Here is a 22175-nt window from a genome sequence, read left to right as displayed (position 1 = left end):
ATTGATAGCTTCCCAGAGCATTGCTGCTGAGCACAACTCAGATCCCTCCTTACCATGATAATTGACACTGGAGAGGAGCAGCAAGAGTTGTATGAAGTGATAGCAGCTCACTTTGTGGAGCTTGTTCTGCAGCATTGTGAAGTGTGGCCTCTCAGGATGCTTAGGGCAAAGATCCTAGAGCTGGTGCCAAAGAATGCAATCTACTTGGAGTAGACATTTATAGATGGTATGTACCTGAACACAACAACTGATAATGAGCTGATAGAGTTAGTTCCCTAAAGATCTAACAGCCAAAAGTGGAGAGGCAAACCCGGAGCTCTGCACCACATCAGCCCACCATGCCCATTGCTTCTACCCTATTACTGGGTACCCAGTTTGCACAACCATGACCTTGTTACCCTGTTGTTCCCCACAATCCCTCACAACTTTTATCTTTCATTTTGTCTATGATTCTTTGTCCCTGATAATCTGTTCTGGATGCCTGTATTTGCTACGCCAACCCCTGCAAAGCTGTTGCTGCTACCCAATTTCTGCCACTGCAACTCAGCAATTATAATCACAATTACCCTTTCCTTAGTATCCTACTCTCTGCTACTCTTTTCTGCTTCCCACAATTCTTAACACCATGGATCCAGCGCCCTGATACCTGACACCCCTGTCTCTGCCACTCCATTCCCAAAGTAAAGCAAGAGTGGGCACAGACAGTCGACTTGGGTAAACCTCTTGCAGGCACAATATGACAAGTTATTCCTCAGGTATTTTACAGGAGGGAATAACTGGTGGTGGAAGGAAAGTTACTAAGAGGTGACTAAAATCCAAGGACATCAACTTATATCTTGTTGCTAGGAAAAGCAGGCCCTAAGGTGATAGTCAATGAGAAAAGAAAATTTTACAAAGAATATTGGGGATGATAAAAAAGGTTTAGCTTAGTCTCTTCTACTAGTGAGCTGAATTATTTTATGATATAGATATGTAACTCCTTTCCATTTTAAAAAGCATATGAAGATGCACATTTATGTGGTACTTATATTGATTTATGGAATATTTGCAAATGATCAGATTAATGATATTCAATATTTTATGCTCTATGATATGCTCATAAATCTGCCTTTGGCAATATGAATTGAGCTCTCACAACAAATGGAATTTCATTGTCAAATACTATAAGGAGATTACTGAGGCTAGTAACAAAATGAAGGCTGGAACAAGAAAACTGAATAAAGCTACAAGTTTGAAGGGAAGGGATCAGTGGTAAGGGCTATGATAAAAGAGAAATTCTTCACCATGGAATCTTGGAAGAATAGAATGCATTTTGTTGAATTACTAGCTTTTTAAACTTTAGAAAGCAGAACATGATTCTTGATTCTTGCTTTTTGGAACTTCTTTAATGAGTGGTGTAAAAAAAATTATCAAAATGACTTTGAAAATTCACTGGCGTGAATTATCAGATTAACATTTTACTCAAAGTAGCCTTGAGATGCGGGCATCCTGGATTCTTTTTCTATTAAATTAAGGGAATGAGCTTCATTTTGAATGGTTGGACAGTCCATGACACTTGTTCCAAAACAAGAAAAGATACTGGAGAAAAAAAAAGAGGAAGAAGACTCAAGGCTGCTGAAATTATCATATTTCCCATTTGGACTTTAATGGGTTGTTTCTACAAAGAATAAGGATTTCATCTTAGCATAATAATTTCAAAATGGATGTACTAGAGGATAGCTTCGAAATGTAATATTTAATGTTGCTGGATTACTTGAAGACAAAGGTTTACAGCAAACGTTAAATTTTAGGAAAACTGTAATGCACCAATAAACAACTTGAAGAAATATAATTTAAAAATTCACCGTTCAAAGCAAACCCTGGCAGAAAAGTCTGTGAGACATTTATTTCCAAACAGGAAGTGGCACTGTGGCTCAATTGGTAGAGGGCTCCCCTTGAGCTCAAGAACTAAGGGATATGTTAATACCCAGGCCCTGAGTTCAAGCCCTATGACTGACAAAAAAAATTTAAAGAATTAAAGCATTAGGGCTGGGAAGGGGACTCAGTGGTAGAGTGATTGTCTTGTATGCATGAGGTCCTGGGTTCAATTCCTCAGCACCACATAAGCAGAAAAATGTGGAAGTGGCGCTGTGGCTCAAGTGGTAGTGCTCTAGCCTTGAGCTGAACAGCTCAAGGACAGAGCCCAGACCCAGAGTTCAGGCCCCCTTCTAACAACAACAACAATAATAAAAAATTAAAGCATCAAACAACCTGAGGATGTTGTCCAGAATAATGAATGTGACATTATCCATTTACATGACTTAGTGACTTGTAATCTAGTTTACCAGGGCAGGTGGTGGGCAATTTGTGTGTTTGCCAAAACCTGCAAAATTATTTTCTACTTTCCCAAGGAGGGAGAAAGGAAGGAATGGGGGGAGGAGAGAGGTGTTTGGTGGCTTTGCCTTTTGGTTCAGTGATTGTTTTCTGGAGTCAAATTCAGAGAAATTCTGCTTGCAATCCTAGTTGCATGAGGAATGAAGAAGCCATGCCATGGAAGTGGTTTTGATTTGTCCTTGGTCTGGTTCCAAACACCACTGGACAATCCAAGTCCCACTTCAGGACCAAGATTCCTTGAAGACTACTGATCCACTGGGCATGTGGACCTAAACGCAGCCAGAAAAGGCAAAATGCAATGCCGAGGGCAGCACTGGAAATCTACACCAGGCAGAGATTTTTAAATATATTTTTATTGTAAAAATACTGTACAGAGGGCTTACAGTTACATGACTAGGTAATGAGTACATTTCCTATCGAACATTGTTACCTCCTCCTTTGTTTTTCCCCTACCATTTTTTTCCCTCCCCACATGTCCAACTCCTCCCTCCTCCACCCTATCCTGACATTGTAAATTCATGTTCCACATAGTGTCCTGTACATCTCATCGTCACATTGGGTCACCCTGCATCCCCATTTAAGCATTCTGCTATATCCCTTCTACTCTCCAATTACAAAAAATGTATATAAGATGCAGAACACTGGAAACAAATACAGTGAAAACAGGGATTATATGTGGGGGGATGAACCTACAAAAGAATCACATAGTTCATTATTAGTATATTAAAAACAAAAGCAAGAAATTAAAAACCGCTTGTTCTTTGACTTGGGGTACATTTCGCCTAACACCTCGTTTATGGTCATATGTATCTATCCTTTGATCTTCTCTGCTTGTTCTAGACATGTACTAGTCCTTGCAATCATGGGAAAAACAAGGTAAACCGTGGGACCTATGTTTCTTTGGGTCTGGCTTACTTCACTTAATATAATTTTTACCAAGTCTTACCATTTCCTAACAAATGGGACAATGTCATTCTTTCTGATGGAGGCATAGAATTCCATTACGGGTGTGTGTTTGTGTGTGTGTGTGTGTGTATACCACATTTCCTTGTTCCATTCATATACTTAAGGGCATGGGAGTTGGTTCCATATCATAGCTATGGTGAATAATACAGCAATAAATATGGTTGTGCTGGTAGCTTTGGTATGACCTTGTTTGTGATCATTTGGGTAAATGCCCAGAAGTGGAATTGCTGTGTCATGGGTGAGCTCTACGTGGAGTCTTTTGAAGAACTTCCACACTGCTTTCCAAAGTGGTTAAACAAGTTTACACTCACACCAACAATGGAGTAGAGTTTCCTTTTAGCCACATCCCCTCCAGCATCTGTCATTATGACATTTTTTGATTATAGCTATTCTAACTGGAGTGAGGTGCAATCTCAGTTTTGATTTGCATTTCTTTTGTGACTAGAAAAGTTGAGCATTTCTTCATGTGTCTAATGGACATTTTTATTTCCTCTTCAAAGAAGTTTCTTTTTAAGCCTTTAGCACGTGTAGTTTTTGGGCAGTTTTTCCTTTGATGATTTGTTGTTGGGGATTTAAGTTTTTGAGTCCTAAGTATATTTTAGATATAAGACTTGTCTGTTTTATGACTCATGAAGCTCTTCTCTCTGTAAGTGGGCTTTCTCTTGATCTTGTGAGCTATGAACTTTGCCTTGCAGAAGCTCTGCTGTTTCATGCAATCCCATTTGTCCAACCTTTCTTTGATTTCTTTTGTTTCTGGTTCTCTATTAATAATATTTTGGCCTGTGCAAAAGAGCCCTAGAGTTTCTCCTATTCCTTCATGTAATGTTTTCACGGTGTCTGCTTTTATTTTGAGGTCTCTGATCCAATTGGAGTTGATTCTTTTGTTGGATGATATATATGGATCTAGCTTTAGTTTTCTACAGGTGTTTAACCAATTTTGCCAACACTATTTACTCAAAAGGCTGTCTTTCTTCCATTCTAGGTTTTTTAGCTCCCTTGTCAAAAATTAGCTAGCTATAAATCAGTGGGTTCATTTCTGAGTCTTCAATCCTATTCCATTGGTCCTCAGGTCTGTTCTTGTGCCAGTACCAAGCTGTTCTTATTACTATGGCTTTTTAGTAGTGTTTTAAATTTGGAACTGATATTGCTCCAGTGCTGTTCTTTCTGCTGAGGATTGACAAACCTGCAGCCAGCATTATACTTCCTGGTGAAAAGTTAAAGCCATTTCTTATAAATTCAGGAATGAGATAAAAATGTCTGCTCTCTCTACTCCTCTTCAACTTCTCTTGAATCTCAACTCCTAAAACACAAATTTCACAATGCATTTACAAGAAAAAATACAAAAACCAAACATGGCAAATGGTTAGATACAGGACATTTTACAAAAACCTAGAATATAGCTCTATATATTAATATATATTAATAACTTTATATTAATTAACAAACAAACCCAAAAGAGCAGCCAGGTATACTAGACGTGAGTGTCCCTGACATCTACTACATGGACAAGGAGCATGGAAGGGCTTCCTGCTGGAGAGTGCATGGAGGAAAGTTTCCTTGTCAGCCTGAGTACAAAAGTTAGCTTCAGTCTGCCTGGGCCTGTCTTTCTTGTTTTCTCCCCACAGCGGAGCAGAATTGTCCCCTGCTCTATGGAGAATAAATACTGTACAAGCCGATCTGTAATGTGGCTTCTGTTTGGTCTTCACTCTTTCCTAGGTGGGCAGTCACCGCCCCACAGTGTGTGTGTGCTCCCAGGGGCGGATTCTCAGGGCCCAGGCCCAAGGGGCACATGGGTGCTACATGTGAGTCAGTGGCACTGTGTCATTCATGCAGCCGCTGCCGGGTAGCTGCCCTAGCCCAACAGTAGTTACATCCTGATCTTCTCCCACAGTCCCAGGAGAGGTGCCCACAAGGGCCCGAGTTGGGTAAGCTGACACTAGGGTCCTACTTCACCAGAGGGACCAGCATGCAAGATGAAGTGGCTTCAACCTAAATTACTAATTATATTATGGAGCAGTTTTAAACAAAGTGATACACATTAATGTATGATATATAATGCTATATTCTAGAGTCTGTAGTCTCCAAAATCATTGGACTTGATAATAGCAAGAATGGATTTTATTGTTTGTATTTACAAGGCCATTATGGCAATCTGAAATAAAAGTACAACAAAACTCTTATCCAAAAAACACATGATTAAATCTCAGAATTAAAAAAAGTATGTAAGCAGTGCAAATGAAGTTATACTAGAATAGTAAATTACACACAAAATATATTACATTAGTTACACTCAAAAGTAAAATAAGTAATTACAAAAAGAATTCCTACTGGATAAAAATATTACAGTGGTTTAACAGGTTGAAGTGATATAAGTTATATATTTTTTTAATAAAACTTACTTATATCTCCCAGTTCTGTTTATCTCAGAAAAGGAAAATGTTAGGAAGTAGAAATTATACATGGCACCTCTTGTTTCCAGTACCATGAAGGGGACTGGCACATCATAATGGGAGTCTTGGGGTGACACCCACACCCAGTCCATGTAGAACAATCAGAGGTCCGTGTGGTGACCCTGAGGGGGTCGAGGACAGGACATTGCTGCTGCAAAAGGGGCAGCACTTGTTGTGGTGGGCTGCAGACAACAAAGCTCCATCAGTGACCAAACCAATCAACCCAGCCTCAGGTGCCACAGCCAGGAGGGTAGGCAGGGCAGACCCCAAGCCCTACCTTCAATCTGTGCAGCCTACACGGACAAGGCCAGACCCATTGCCCTGATTTGGAGCCCAACATGGGTAGGAAGTGTGCCCATTGTCTCCAAACGGAGCATCCCGAGAATGGCACCCAGAGCTGGGCCCATGTCAACCAGAAGGATGACAGAGGAGGCTACAGAGCGAAGCCAAAGGGGCTTCGGGCTCCTGGTGCAGAAGCTGGAGCATTGCAAGTCCAGGCTCCTCTGGCACTGATGGGCATATGCACGGATGGCCCTGTACCTGAGTCTACAGAGATAAAAAAATGGAGGTCCACGGGGATGCTGAAGGGGCTCCAGGTTGCTGAGCTTCTGCAGCTGTCACAAGCCCCCTGGCAGAGGGGACAGCACATGGCTCCAGTCCCCAGACCACCTTAAAGACTGATGAGGTGAACCAAGGCTGGGCTGCCTGCCCCCAAGGGGGCGGACTACATGCCTAGCCTTCCTTCTCCCATGGGCTGTGCTCTGTAGAACCATGGGGTCCCCCCAACCCCACACCCATGGGGGCAGGCAGTGACCCTAGAACGGCGTCTCTATGGGATTGCACTTGCACCCAGCACCACTGCAGACCAGTACCAGCAGAGCTGGAGGAGGAGAGGGAAGCAGTGGACTCAATTCTAGCTCCATGGATTCCAGCTCCTGGGTGAAATGGAGCAATTGAGACTGGTATGAGAGGTCGGTAGAGTGAGCAATGCTCATCTGGCAATGCTGGGGAGCATGCACACACATCTCCTCACTGCACATCTGCCACAAGGGAGGGGGCCCCACTTCTCAATGGGTGACCTGAGGAGGCACTGACACCCACAGGGACTACAGAAATGGTGGTTAACGTGGTGATTTGGAAGGGGCTCTAGGGCACAGCTTTGCTGCAGTACTGAACAACTGGCAAAAAAAAACTTTTCATCAATGATAACCTATTATATTTTAAAAACAGTTTTACTTTCCTCTTGTCCTATATTTTTGCATGAGGGCCTCTGTGTTAACCAGAAATCTCCAGGATTTCTTCATGTATAGTAATACAAATAAAAATAGCTTCTACTCTTTTTTTTAATTAAGGGAAGTTACATTTAGTTCTTTCTCATGTTAGATTCATGAAAAAGAAATCCTGAAGTATATCTATAAAACACCAAACTCAGGATTTCTTCTGAACTCTCTGAAGAAAGAGAATACAATGACCAAGCAATAGGTATCACTCATATTGTCAATCTGCTAGCTCTCTCTCTGATTAGAAAATAACCCTGCCAGGGCACATGCAGATGACTTATGCAAAATGTTTTCCAACAATTCTTGTTGTTATATTGCATTTATTTTCTTCCTCCTGTCTCCCCTCTTGCGGCTCTTCCCCAGGGTCCTGTTTCCTTCTTCCTTCTCTCCTCCCCTCTACATTTTCCCTGTCCCCTCCTCTTCTCTCTCCTGCTATGCACTTCCTCTGCTATTATCCCTTCCTCCTCCTTTCCTTTCCTCTTTCTCCTACACTTTGACTTTCTTCTACTTCTTCTTTATGGTCCTGTGGGTTGGACTCATACTAAGCAGATGCTCTGCTGTTCGCTACATTCCTCCAGTCTGGACTTCACTTCAATGACACTCTATTTCTGATTTTCTTTTAAAAAGCAAACCCAGCAAAGACTTTTGTTTCAGAATTTAATTCATTGTACATATTTTACACCATAAATATGTGCTACTTCATACAGTGAGGCTAATAGGTTTGATTATGCTTTGGGCTTCAAATAAACTCATCAGAAACAATGTGTTTGAAGGCAATCTAATGTGATCCTCTGTTGCTACCAAATTAATGAACTGGTTACTTTGTATCTTGCACAAGTACTTCTATATTGCTCCCAGTTTAGTGAGCTGTAACTTTGTGGTAGCACCACAGTAACACTAACACAAGGATTGCTGGGGATCAGAAGATTAAGTCCAGACAGGAAAATCCATAAGATATATATCTCAAATTAACTACTAAAAAGCCATAAGAAGACCTGTGGCTACGTGGTTTAGTGCCTTCCTTGCACAGAATAAGCTGATGACAGGACCCAGGCCTGAGTTGAAGACCTGTGGTAGGTGCACACACACACACACACACACACACACACACACACACACACACACACACACACACACAGAATTTCCCTGCTAGAGGAAGTAAAAATAGCTCTTTTCCCAATGACATGTCTGAGTTTTTAGCCTATGTGTTTGGATATTTTTGAAAGTTGTATTATTAACTTACCTAATTTTAACAAATGACATCTTGTTCACTATTATTTAATCCTGGTTGAAAAATATTTTAAGACATATTTTCATGTAGAAATTTGAGTTTGTTCCCCAAAATCGTGACTGTCCTGGTTTATAAGAAATAATTGTGCTTTTACTTCATTAGTTCATAAATTAGAAAAGTAACCCTAAGTCTAGAACCAATTGCCTTTGGATTCTAAAAGCCACACAAATACGTAAGTTTTTATTCATCCTATCTTTGATTCAGCTCATCTTTCTTAAAGTAATTCATAGTTTTACTCAATATCTTGCCATTTTTCTAGCCCGAACACTAACTGGAACATTCAGGATAACCTCACACTAATCATACCCTAATCCTAACATTATTAGCAGTTTCCTATTTCACATTCATCCAAATTCTAACTTGATGTATTATTCGAAGATTTACTTTCAGTTGGACCCTAAATTTTCCATTTCCCTAATACTAACACTAACCCCAGCTGGAACTGCAACCTAACTTTCACCCTAATGTTTAAGAAAAAGACTCTAGTTTTTATTCATTCTAATGAATACTCCAGTTTGCCCTCTGGAAATGAGTTTCAGTTTGCCCTTATTCCCAAAAGTTTCCTGACTCTATTGCTGAAGCGATCTTGTTCCCTAACATGATCCATTATATTACTTTTCCTCACATTTTCTTATCAGGAAAGACACTGTAGTTTCCATTGATTCTACCTTTTCCAAAACTTCTGTTCCCTAAAACAGTTTCAGATTTACTTACCATCTTGTCCATTATTTAATGCTAATTCCCAACCTAAACTTGGCTGGAAAACTCTCATTAATCATTACAAGAATGATCACTGAGAAATAAATATAATGATAATGCTCTAGTTACTAATCAGTCCCACATTTTTGCTTCTACTTGTTAGTGAAAACTGAATTTTCTTTTTTTTGGTCGTTCATGGGGCTTGTACTCTGGGCTTTGGTGCTATCCTTCAGCTCTTCAGCTCAAGGCAAGCGCTCTACCACTTGAGTCACAGCGCCACTTCCGGTTTTCTAGTGGTTTATTGAAGATAAGAATCTCACGGATTTTCCTTGCCAGGGCTGGCTTTGAACTTTGATCCTCAGATCTCAGCCTCTTACAGGCGAGAGCCACGGGTGCCGGGCTTGGAAACTAAATTTTATAGTAAAGTCTTTCCTATTCATAACACTAATCATAATCAGAACAAAATACTGACCCTAATGTTAGTAAAATTATATGTCAATACTAACATTAACACAAGTAAACTAGTTTTCACTCATCCTAACTTCATTCAAATAAGCCTTCTAAACATAAGCTTCAATTTTTTTCCCAATATCTTAGTCATTTTCTAACCCTAAACTTTATCTTTCTTAACTGGAACATTGAGAATAACCATTCACCTAATTGTAAGTCGATTCTAATATTAATAGCAATACTCTAGTTCACATTCATTCTAATTCTTACCATGCTTATTCTAAAATTTACCTACAATTTGAGCATCATTTTTTTCTCCTACACTCTAACCCTAACCATGTCTAGAATCTTAATGATAACCTTGACACTAATAGTATCCCAATTCTAAAATTTATGTAAAATGCTTGCTGTGTCATCCTCGCTGAAATTCCACTTGTAATTCTTCAAATAAATTGCAGGTTTTCCTAAACCCTACAGATTTTCTCACTCTTAACTCTGAATCTATCTTGTTCCATAACAGGAATCATTATACCGATTGATCTCAAATCTTGATATTATGAAATACACTGTACTTCCATTATCCCTGCTTTTCCTGAATTCCTAGAACTTAAAATAAGTTCAGATTTACTTAACATTTAAACCATTCCTTTTTTTTCTTTTTGATGGTCGTGGGATTTCGTCTCTGTGCCTGGGCAGGATGCCTGAGAACTAGGCATGGGCATGATCCTTTAGTTCTTTAGCTCGAGTTGTGCACTTTGCCACTTGAGCCTCAGCACCACTTTCATTTTTTCTGGTGGTTAATTGGAGATAAAATTCTCACAGACTTTCCTGCCTAGGCTGGCTTTGAACTGCAATCCTCAGAAATCAGCTTCCTGAGTAGCTAAGATAATAGACACAAGCCACCAGTTTAACCAATTTCTTTACTCTTTCGTCAACCCCCTTTAACCAGAAAACTAATCCTAATCAAAATCTGAATTAACACCAAATGGTTAATGTAAGGAAAATTGTCTGGATTCTATTCAATTAGTCATTTTTTTGCTTCTACTTCTTAGTGGAAAACTAAATTTTACCTTAAAGTGTATCCTTCCCTAATCCTAACAAGAACTAAAATAGCATCTCACAATTAAAACCAAATCATATCTGAATGTTTAAAGTAACATAGAAATTGGTTTTCATTCATTCTAACCTTGATGACATTCATTCTTCTTAAAATATGTTGCAATTTTACACAGTATCTTACATATTTTTCTCATCCTACTCCCAGCTCTAACTGGAACACCTTGCCTAATCCTAAACCTACAGATAATTGAATCATAATGTTAATAGCAAGCCTCTATTTCACATTTAACCTAACTCTTGCTAAGCATGTAGGCCTAAATTTTACTTGCACTTTGAAACTAAAAATTTTAAAGAGTTTCTCTATTTCCTGTCAGGTGTTGTTTTACATTATTTTTTTAAATTTTATTTTATTGTAAAGAGGCTTACAGAGAGATTACAGTTACATGTGTAAGGTAATGAGTTCATTTCTTGTTGAACATTGTTGCCCTGTTCTTTGTTATTCTCCCACCATCCCTTCCCTCACCCATCTCTCTAACTCCACCCTCCCCATGGTGTAAATTTCATTTTCAATATAGTGTGCTGTGAGTATCATTGTTGCAATAGGTCATCTTGTGTTGAACCTAAATTTTCTTTTCTCTAACCCTAATTCTAATTCTGTCTGGGATCCTAAACCTAACCATAATAGTAATTATATATATATATATATATATACATATATATATATATGTATATATATATGTATATATATTTATGTATATATATTATATAGTAATTCAGAAATTAACAAAAATATTGAAGTTTTTATTCATCGTTAATCCACTGTACATCTTGAATTAAGTTGCAGGTCACCTTAAATCTTCCAAATTAGCTTATATGTGCATATAAAAAGATGTAATTTGATGTGAAAAACAGAAGATTTTGGAGGAAGGAGTAATGAAAAGGAAATACAGGGAGTACAATCAAATGCTTTAAATATATTTTGGAAAGAGCATAACGAAACTGCCACTTCTAACAATTACTAACCATTAACAAAATAACTAAAAATTAATAAGTAAATAATATACTGCCTTCTAGTGTTCTTTAAGAGAGCCATAATATGTCTTGTGAATAAAATGCTTATGTTAGATAAACTATGTTCATGAATAATTTATTTTATTATTGGCCAATTATTTAATTTAATCAATAAAAATATATCAAATAAGATTCCATGATAAAAATGTAAATAAGTTACTTAGCAATTGTTTGTGAAAAAATAGTCATGACTTTTAAGAAACTAAATGTCTATTTCCCTACAAAGCACTGCTTTCGGTTTACAAATCTAATATTTCTACTAAGTTTGGAGATCATAATTGGCATGAAAAACAATTAACTGTACATCTTACTTCTTGAATGACTGATGTTTGAAACATTATCTTTTATTCAAATGAATATTTAGGTCTACATTTTCAAAATAAATGCAATTTTATCTCCTTTCAGAACAAGTACTTTCTCTGCAATTAGATCTATTAGTATATTCAGGTATTTATACGCTAAATTTTCTATGTTTGTTATGTAGATCTACATATTCAGAATTACATGGTTTTTCTATTCACAAATGTCTAACCTGTGGGATTTTTGTTTCATTAATATAAATTATCTCTGGTTGTTGTGAAGGCTCCAGTAAGCAGTATGATCAAAAACATTTCCTGAATTCTAAATATTAAATCTAATCCTTTTTAGCCTTTGATAATATCATTCATTTTCTCTTCAGAGCAATTAAACTAAAATAAATACTACTTTTTAAACATTTCACTCATATTGTAAATAATATTAACATAGTTCACACAGAGACTAATTATTTCAAACTCTCCATATTTAATGATCATAGTGTGAAGTATATCGAGAGTAGAGGGTCCTTATACTCAATAATACTTGTTGTTAAATTAAATCAAATCATATATCTGGATTTCTAATTTGGAGTTTAATCATATGGAAACAGGAACATACTAAGAAAAATGATTAATTTGGGACCATTTTCTTCTTAAAATTATGCAGCAAAAGTATCTCTAAGAAATATATTTTTTAATAAAATGTTTCAACCCTTAGTTAAAGTGCATTATGCTTTCATATAAAGTTTATCTCAAAATAGAAATTCTGCAACTAATCTAATGTATGTTTTCATGAACAAAATGCTATGACTTCTAATCTTGTTACGTGATTTTAATTATATTTTTGTTGTGACATGATTCCTATTTATACTTAATACTAACTTGATACAAATCATGCCCATGCACATTAACTTACATAAGATAATATTCAAACAAAATTATCTTTCTTCCTATCTCCCACTGGGAAGGGTGAGGTGTTGAAGTATATTAAATGAAAGCACTCTAAAAGAGAGTCTTTATTAAATGGAAATTTGTAACGAGAGGATGGGATCATGAGCAATTTCTACTTGGCTTAACAGGAGTTCTCTTTTTACAGCACTTTCTAAACTTTTAATCACACAGGGAAATCCACAAAATTTGAAGTTCATATGAAGGAATTACATTCCTAAAAGATGTGGCAACCCTGCTCAAAAGTTTTGTCTTATCACTAGTTCTTTGTGTTTGCTGGCTGATCTATTTCTCTATCATATGTTTCATATTATTAAGCATATTAGTAATTCAGCTGTGAGTACATAGCAGGAGACTTCTGAAATCACTGCTATTGCTGGGTAATATTCAGGAGAGAGGAAAAAGATTATATTACTCTCCAATTCCTCCCTTTGGCCTTCAATAAACCAATTAATTGTCAAAACAATCATGTAAGATGTTAGTTTACTTTTCTCTTTTTAAGTAGGATTAAGCAAGTGTTTTTCACAGTAAAAAATGATGACAGTAGTATCAGAACTCTGATATGAGTAACTTCTCCCTAACAAGCAATGCTCTATGGGCTGTAAATATGGAAGTCACACTTAAATTCTCTCTCTTTACAAACACTTACACAGACACAGACACAAACATACAGACACAGAGACACAGACACAGACACACACACACACACACACACACACACATACACACACACACACACACACACACAGCTGCCACCCAGACACATAAGAGATCAGTTCAATTCCTTGGTAATGATAGTTGATTGATGTTTGCTCCGTTGGTTTTTCTTTTTTTCAGGACCTTGCCTGGACCTACATCTTTCTCTGAAATCAAGTCCCCTGCTCATAGTATACTGTGTTTATGTATTCATAGTATGTACCTGGCTCCTTCATGGCAATTAATAATACCCTGAATAGAGTATCCTCAAACTTGACATTCAAGTCAAACTCCATGAATTCATACTATTATTTCGACATACTAAAATTTATTGGATCTAGAAACAAAAAAAAACACCATTTTGTTATATTAATAGGAATTGACATCGTGAAAGTAGAATACTATTGATCAGGAACTGAGGTAAAAAGACAGGAGTAAGTGGGAAAATGTAGAATACTGGATGTTTGTTAGAGATATAAAATCATCATCTGTTGGATCACTTAGTGTAAACTTATCCTATATTGAAAGCTCAATTTACATATACAGTTTACCAGCTATTTGTTTACCCATCACTTCTGATAACTGAAATTAATGTATAAACAGGTGCATTGCACTTTTTTATTTTTATATATAAAATAGTCCCCAAGGATTTACTTTAAAGTGATAAGGGGGAGGCAGTTGTCTTCATGTTCCATAGTTTATATTTATTTCAGTAAAAGTACTAATAATACATGATGTATGCTGGAGCAATATAAAAGATGAGAACATATTTCTAAAGAAAATGGGTTTATTGATTAAAACAGAAAACTTTGAAATAGTCATGTTTCTTGGTTGAAACTGTATAAATTTCATAGGAATGTAGCTCCAGATGAGAATCAGGGATAAATTCACATATTACTGAGATTTACATCACAATATAAGCAATATAGGTACTTTATGGAATTGGTCATTCAAAACACTAGATACCTGATGGATGAGGAATGGAATTGAAAATAGCAGAGGAAAACAATTCAACATGCAGATATTATGATTTTATAATACTAATATGAAAGAAATGGAACTTTTGCCTTTCTGAAGAAGAAAGTTTAGCCAGTAATTTCAATGTAAGTCTTCAGTTGTAATGAGTCTAAAGTCTTTTTCTCCAAGATATTCAAGAGTACTATGCTCATCTTCTGAAGAGTAAGTAATTATTTTAATTAACTTTGCTTAATATTAATTTACTTGTAGCAAATAGGTTAAAATGTCTCCTCTTTCTTTCAATGTAATAACATACATTTCATATTATTAATGTCTCTTCATACAAGCCTGAAATCACTATTTCAAACTAACACAAACAAAAAACAAAAATAACCTGATACAACCACCACAAATCCTAAATTATGTGAAAAAAATCAACAATATATAAAATATATCTGAGGAATAGGAAAAACAATGGCAAAATAACAACGGAAAATTCCCCTAGCTCTCTCTAATGAAACAGAGAATTAGAGTCCTAGCAGGTACTCCACTTCTAAAAAGTCACATCCAGTCAGTAATAGCTATATATAGATATACAATTCAAAAGAAGAATTTATACTGTCTTCACAAGAAAACAGAAATATATGAAAAGGTGCCCAGCCAGGCACGTGACTGCTGTGACTGTGTTGGCCAACATATTTAAAAGCACAGCTGCAGTGTGGAAATAAAAGGTCCACATGGGAAAAAAAGCAGGAACAGAAGTGTACATCGGAGCCAGCCACATCCATACTCAGAGACAATTAGAGATACCATTGGGCAGCCCGAACTGTCACTGGAACCACAAGTATTAACATCACAACATCTCACCACAATTGATTTCTACTCCTACACTTAATGGTCTAGACAAAAACCTAATTCCACAAAAACAAATCACAACAGAAGATCCAAACAACATATGGCAAATCAACCAAGAACATAAAGAGTCACCTATTAAGATTATAGAGCCCCCAAAAGAAATCCTCCAAGTGAACACGGCAAATCAGAAAAATACAAGAAAAGTGATGTCAAGGTAGTATAATTCACACAGTAAATAAGCAGGCATTAGAACAGACAATTAAGGACCTAGAAGATAGTTTTCAAAATACATTACAATTACTGCTGAAAATGTGATTAATGAAAAGATACAAAACCTCTACAAGGAAATTTATTGAACAAGATGCGAACAACCAAAGATTAGCAAAATAACTCATGGAGACTACAAATAGAAAAATAAATTCTGAAAAGGCAAGGGAGTCCAAGGAAAAAATGGATGCCTAGTTAAAAGATATGATAGAAGATACAGCTAAATAAACAACCCTACCAACCCCCTCACCCAAAGAAAATAAGTAAAGAAAGTCCATACAAGGCCTAAAACAAAGCTTTATAAAGAGATAGGAGCCCTAAAAAATGACCAATTATAAAACAGGGAAATCAAAAACAAAGTATAAAGTCTTCACAGCAATTAGATGACAAAGAAGATAATCTCAGGGGTAAAAGACCAAGTAGGTCGAATAGGAAAGAGGAAATAATCATTTAGAACAAATCCAAGAAATAAGAAATGATCTTGCCAGAACTTCATGACTCAGTTAGAAGATCAAATTTGGGGGAGATTGGTCTCAAGAAGGAGAAGAGCAGGAAACTAAATGGATGAGAAACATATTACAGAATTCTAGCAGAGAACATTCCAAACATCCAAAGAGATAGGCACATTCAGAAAAGAGAAGGCTTTAGAACACCAAACAGAATTTTAGAAGAGAACAACCCACCACCACATCATAATCCATTAGAGGATCATTAATGATCAAGGAAACGATTCTTAAAGCTGTCATAGAGAAAAGATTGATTATTTATAAAATATATACAGTCAGAATAAACACAGATTTCTTAGTTGATATGATAAAAAGAAGAGCCTGGCATGATATATAACAAACATTAAAGGCAAACAACTATCAACAGTGAATATGGTCCCAAGCCAAACTCTCCAACACATCAGCAGGATAGAAGTTAATCAAATATATCCTACAGAGAGAAGATCAAGAAGAACAGGAACTGGTTATATAAGATGAGAACTAGGTAAATATATTAAGAGTAGATAAGGCACAGCTCCTAAGAGCTCCTAAGAGAATTCACCCAAATAGATAAAATTAGAGAAAAAATGAGACATCATAACATAAATTAGCAAAATTGTGAATGTTATGAGAGTACTTTGAAAACCATATACCAATCACCTGGAGAATCCTGGAGTAATTGATGCTTTCCTATACTCGAACTGAATCAAGAAGTGATACATAAGAAGTAATGAAAATGAAATGTCAATAAACAATTTCTCATAACAGAAAAATCTAGGACTCAATAGATTTATCGTGAAATTAAGGCCTGCAAAGAACTTCCAATACTCAGCTCTAACACTTCAATGGAATAGAAAGGGAAATGGAATTATCAAACACAATCTATGAAGCTAGAATTAGACTCTTCCCTAAATCAGCTAAGGACTCATCAAGGAAAGAGAACTATGAACCCAGCTTTTGATAAGCATTGATGCATAACTTCTCAATACAATTCTCACCAACCAACTTCAACAATTAACAAAAAAAAACATGCTGTGATCAAACAGTATTCATCCTAGGATATGGCTGGATGCAATATAATTGTCAATAAACATAGCACACACCATCAGAAGAAGCAGGGACAAGAAGCATATGATTGTTTATATGGTTTTAGAAATAGATTTTAACAAACTCCAATACCCCTTTGTGATTGATAAGAACGCATGGAACTTTCCTCAATATAATACAGAGTATGTATAGGACAAAGAGAAAATAAGCATGTACCTAACGATGGAGGCATGAAGACATTAAAATCATGAATGAGAAAAGGATGTCCACTCTCTCTACTACTCTTCAATGTAGTAGTGGACTTTCTAGCAAGGACAATAGGCAAGAGAAAAATATAAAAGTGATCCAAATATAAAAGAAATAAAACTATCCCCTTTCACAGATGAAATGATACTTTATATAAAGGACCCTATAGCTTCTCCCCCCCGAAAGTTAGTAAAAGTGATGCTAATCTTCCTCAATGTAGCAGGGTATAAAACCTACAAGAATCAGTAGTTTTCCTGTGTTACCAACAATGGGAAGATCCAGGCTGAAATCCAAAAAACAACCTCATATGAATTAGCCTCAAAAGCAAATCAAATCTAAGCAAAACAAAACAACAATAAACTAGGAATTAATTAATTTAACAAAAATGTGAAAGACTTCTATTGTGAAAACTTTAAAAGCCTAAAAGCGAAATTGAAGGAGATTCAAGGAAATGGAAAGTCTTTCAATGCTCCTGGTTGGAAGAATTAACATTGTGAAAACTGCAATACTGCCCCCAAACAATTGGCAATGCAATACCCATAAACATCCCTACAATATTATTCAATGCAATAGAGAAAGCAATCCAAATGTATTATTGAATTACAAAATTACAGTTGAAAGAGAAGGCTTAGAAATGAACTCATAGGCCTATAGTCATCTTACACACACACACACACACACACACACACACACACACACACACACACACACACTGGAATTCTATTCACCCATCAGAAAGGATGACTGTTCACCAGTCTTAAGGAACATCAAAGCCTTTGGAAAATTATTCTAAGAGAAAGGAATGCAGACTCGAGCAATATAGGTTTCATATATTCATTCATTCATGGTAGTTAGAAGGTACCTACAAATCTACAAGAGAGATTCTTCTATGGCTAGGGAGGTTGAGCATTTCTTCATGTGTCTATTGGCCATCCTTCTTTCTTCTTCAGAGAAGTTTCTCTTTAAGTCATTAGCAGTTGTTTCTTTGAGGATTTGTTGTTGGGGGATTTAATTTTTTGAGTTCCAAGTATATTTTAGATATGAGACCCTTGTCCGTTGCCCTAACCATAAAAGAAATACAAATCAAAACAACATTGAGATACTACCTCTCCCTAGTTAGAATGTCAAAAATCTAGAACTCTAATAACAACAGATGCTGGAGGGGATGTGGACAGAAGGGAGTGTAAACTTGTTCAACCACTTTGGAAAGCAGTGTGGAGGTTCCTCAAAAGAATTCACATAAAGCTCCCCTATTACCCAGCAGTCCCACTTTTGGGCATTTACCCAAATGTTTACAAACAAGACCACACTAAAGCTACCAGCACAACTATGTTTATTGCAGCATTATTTACCATAGCTAAGATATGGAACCAGCCCAGATGCCCCTCAGTAGATGAATGGATCAAGAAAATATGGTATGTATACAAAATGGAATTCTATGCCTCCATCAGAAAGAATGACATTGCCCCATTTGTTAGGAAATGGAAAGACTTGGAAAAAATTATATTAAGTGAAGTAAGCCAAGCCCAAAGAAACATAGGTCCCATGATTTCTCTTATTTGCAATATCTAGTATATGTATAAGTCAAGCAGAAAAGGTCAGATAAGGTGATGTTAGGAAAATGAACCCTAAGATATGTATTTAAATGTTTTTTTTTTCTTTCTTGCATTTGTTTCTAACGCAATTATAAGATTATTTCTTTGTTGTTTCTTATGTCCCTCCCCCACAGTATAACCCCTTCTTTCACTGTATTTGATCTCGGTATAATTTGTGGAGGTGAAGGGGAAAAACAAGTCGTTTAAGGATACAGGTGGACCTGTTGCAACAATGAGAAGTACAAGTTGTCATGTCGAAAACAAACTTTACAATTTGTCGGGAGGGGGAGGATTGGGTGAGGGGGGAAGAAGGATGGAAGGGATGGGAAAGATAAACAAAGGAAGAGGCTACAATGCTTGATAACAAATTTACTCACTATCTTGCCCATGTAATTGTAACCCCTCTGTACAGTATTTTCACAATAAAAAAATAAAAATTAAAAAAATAGAGAGATTCTTCCTCCAGTTTGAATTGCCATTATCAAGAAAACTGACAGTAGCAAATGCTAACGTGGATATAGCCAAATGCGAACTTTATTACACTGTTGGTGGGAAATTAAATTTGTTCAACCATTCTGAAGTGCAGTACAGACTTTCTGCAAAAGACTAAACAGATCTCCCTATGACACAGTAATTCCTCTCATGGGCAGTAATCCAATAAATAACAAACAAGCTCACATTAAAGCTACCAGTATAAGTATGTTCAGGGCCCAGGCCCAGAGTTCAAGGACTGGAAAAAAGTTACCACTGTTGGTATTTGTTTCCCCAAATATGAACCTTTTCACATAAGATACAAAATCTTTCTATTTGCAACAGCTAGAAAAGGACTTACTTGTAGTGGGTGATAAAATGTCTCCTTTGTTGAATGTTAGGAAAAGCTGTAGGCAGTCCATGAAAAGGGAGACTTTTTGTTGTTGGTGGTGGTGGTGTTGTTGTTGTTCGAGGGGCTTGAAGCCTGGGCATGGGCACTGTCCCTGAGCTCTTCAACTCAAGGTGAATGCTTTACCTTTTGAACCACATTGCCACTTCTGGTTTTCTGGTGGTTAAATGGAGATGAGTCTCAGGGACTTTCCTGCCCAAGTTGGCTTTAAACAGCAGTCCTCAGATCTTAGCTTCCTGGGTAGCTAGGATTACAGCTGGGAGCCACAGTCACCAGGCAAAAATGGGGGGTTTTTATAAAAGAAAATCCACCTCTTCACCTGTGTCTAAACCTCAGATATTACTATTAGAACACTTCATCCTCAACTCATTTGATCTGACATTTGTAAATTTTCTCTTTTCCTTCATGTGGAAATACTGCAGTTAATGTCAACTCAACTGTGGGACTGGATCAATTGTATGGTAATCGCTAGCACCTAAATCAAAAACATTTACATCAAAACAAATGAAACCCTCATTTCGAATAATTGCTTTCTCTTTTTATTACAAATATGTGCTTGATTACTTCTTAATGTGATATTGGACCTCCTAACAGAGTGATGACTTTTTCTTTCTCTTGAGCAATTGTCCTTCTTCCACATGGGTCAAATATTTAAGATTTCAAAAATTTCCATTGATAATTCATTAAGCTGACCTCTAAGAAAATGTGCATTTCTGGAATTGGTCTTCTCTGTTGTTCTTACATACACAGGCTTTCTATTATTTATTTGTTTTATAAGGAATTCTATTTTCCAATCTTTGTGTGACCAATTTTAGTCCCTCTGATCAGTCTTTCCTACCTTCTCTCAGGAGTCTTTAATTTCAGCCTGCCTCATAAAAAATGTATTAGTTATCAGCTAAATGAGTCCCAGCTTCTGTTTTTTGCCTGACTTCATGTAGGCTGTGATAGGAGCCTTGACCGGCCTTGCTTACTGGAGTTTTTTACTTCTTTGTTTTGTTTTTAGAGGTCTAGGATTACTAGTCAATGTATTAGCTTCTCTGGGCCTCAGTGATCACCTGGGCTAGCGTCAATGGGTTTTTGTCCTAATGATACAAAAACAGCTGACTAAATTCCTGTTTTAATTGTCTCAAAATGAGGCAATCTGGCATCCTTGCAAAGCCATTAATCATATTCTGCTACCACTTACAGAAATGGTCTATCAATGCTTATCAATGGCTTTTCAAGGTTGACTGTAAAAAATGTTTATTTCTGTGTGGGAGGACCATATAAAAAACAAAAAAAATCACATCGTACATTATAAATACTTTAGAAACAACAGCAAGAAAAAAACCCACTTGTGTCCCTATCTTGGGGTTCATTTAGCTTAACATCACCTTATCTATTTATATGCACATAGCTTTTGACCTTTTCTGCTTATCCACAACATATATTAATTATTGCCAATAAGGGATACCACGTGACTGATGTTTCTTTGGACTTGGATTATTTTAGTTAATATAATTTTTCCAAGTCTTTCCATTCCGTAACAAATTGGGCGATGTCACTCTTTCTGATGGATGATAGAATTCCCATACACACACCACACACACACACACACACACACACACACACACACACACAAACTCACAATGTTTTCTTGATCCAGTCATCTACTGAGGGACTTTGGGGTTGGTTCCATATCTTAGCTATGGGAAATACTGCTGCAATAAACACAATAGTATTGATAATTTTAATATGGTCTTTTTGCTGACTATTTAAGTGAATGCCCAAAAGTGGGATTGCTGGGGCATACGGGAGCTCTATGTGGAATCTTTTAAGGAACCTCCATACTGCTTTCCAAGTGGTTGAACAAGTTTACACTCCCACCAAGAATGAAGTAGGGTTCCCTTCTGGCCACATCCCCTCCAACATCTGTTATTGTAAAAATGTGGAGCGCTTCTCCAATTTGTGTGTCATACTTGCACAGGGACCATGCTAATCTTCTCTGTATTGTTCCAATTTTAATGTATGTGCTGTTGAATTGAGCACAGAACATTTTTTATATATAAAATGGAATTGATTTTCTTAAACTAGACAATTCAACAAAAAATGAGTTCAAAAGAATTGTTGTGAAATTTTAGAACCATGTATTTCTTACATAAGCACACATTTAAGACTAAAGTCAAGATTGATATGTCAAAAACAAAATAATTCCACATATTTGTTGTTCAACAGATGTGTAGGAGGAGGAATTCAATTATTCTATACAAGGCACCTATCATAAT

At 36.6% G+C, this 22175-nt stretch overlaps 1 non-coding gene across 1 annotated transcript; it reads right to left on the bottom strand.

The window, feature by feature from the left end:
- Positions 1 to 21832: 21832 nt before the first annotated feature.
- LOC122125066 lies at positions 21833 to 21939 on the bottom strand. The gene has a single exon (XR_006150717.1). It is a non-coding gene; the product is annotated as a U6 spliceosomal RNA (small nuclear RNA).
- Between the last annotated feature and the right edge of the window lie 236 nt (positions 21940 to 22175).

Source organism: Dipodomys spectabilis, unplaced genomic scaffold (assembly GCF_019054845.1).
Source record: "Dipodomys spectabilis isolate Male_0828 unplaced genomic scaffold, ASM1905484v1 ptg000259l, whole genome shotgun sequence".
NCBI lineage: Eukaryota > Metazoa > Chordata > Mammalia > Rodentia > Heteromyidae > Dipodomys > Dipodomys spectabilis.
Note: the sequence above shows the minus strand (reverse complement) of the source record. Positions and strands in the feature narration are given on the sequence as shown.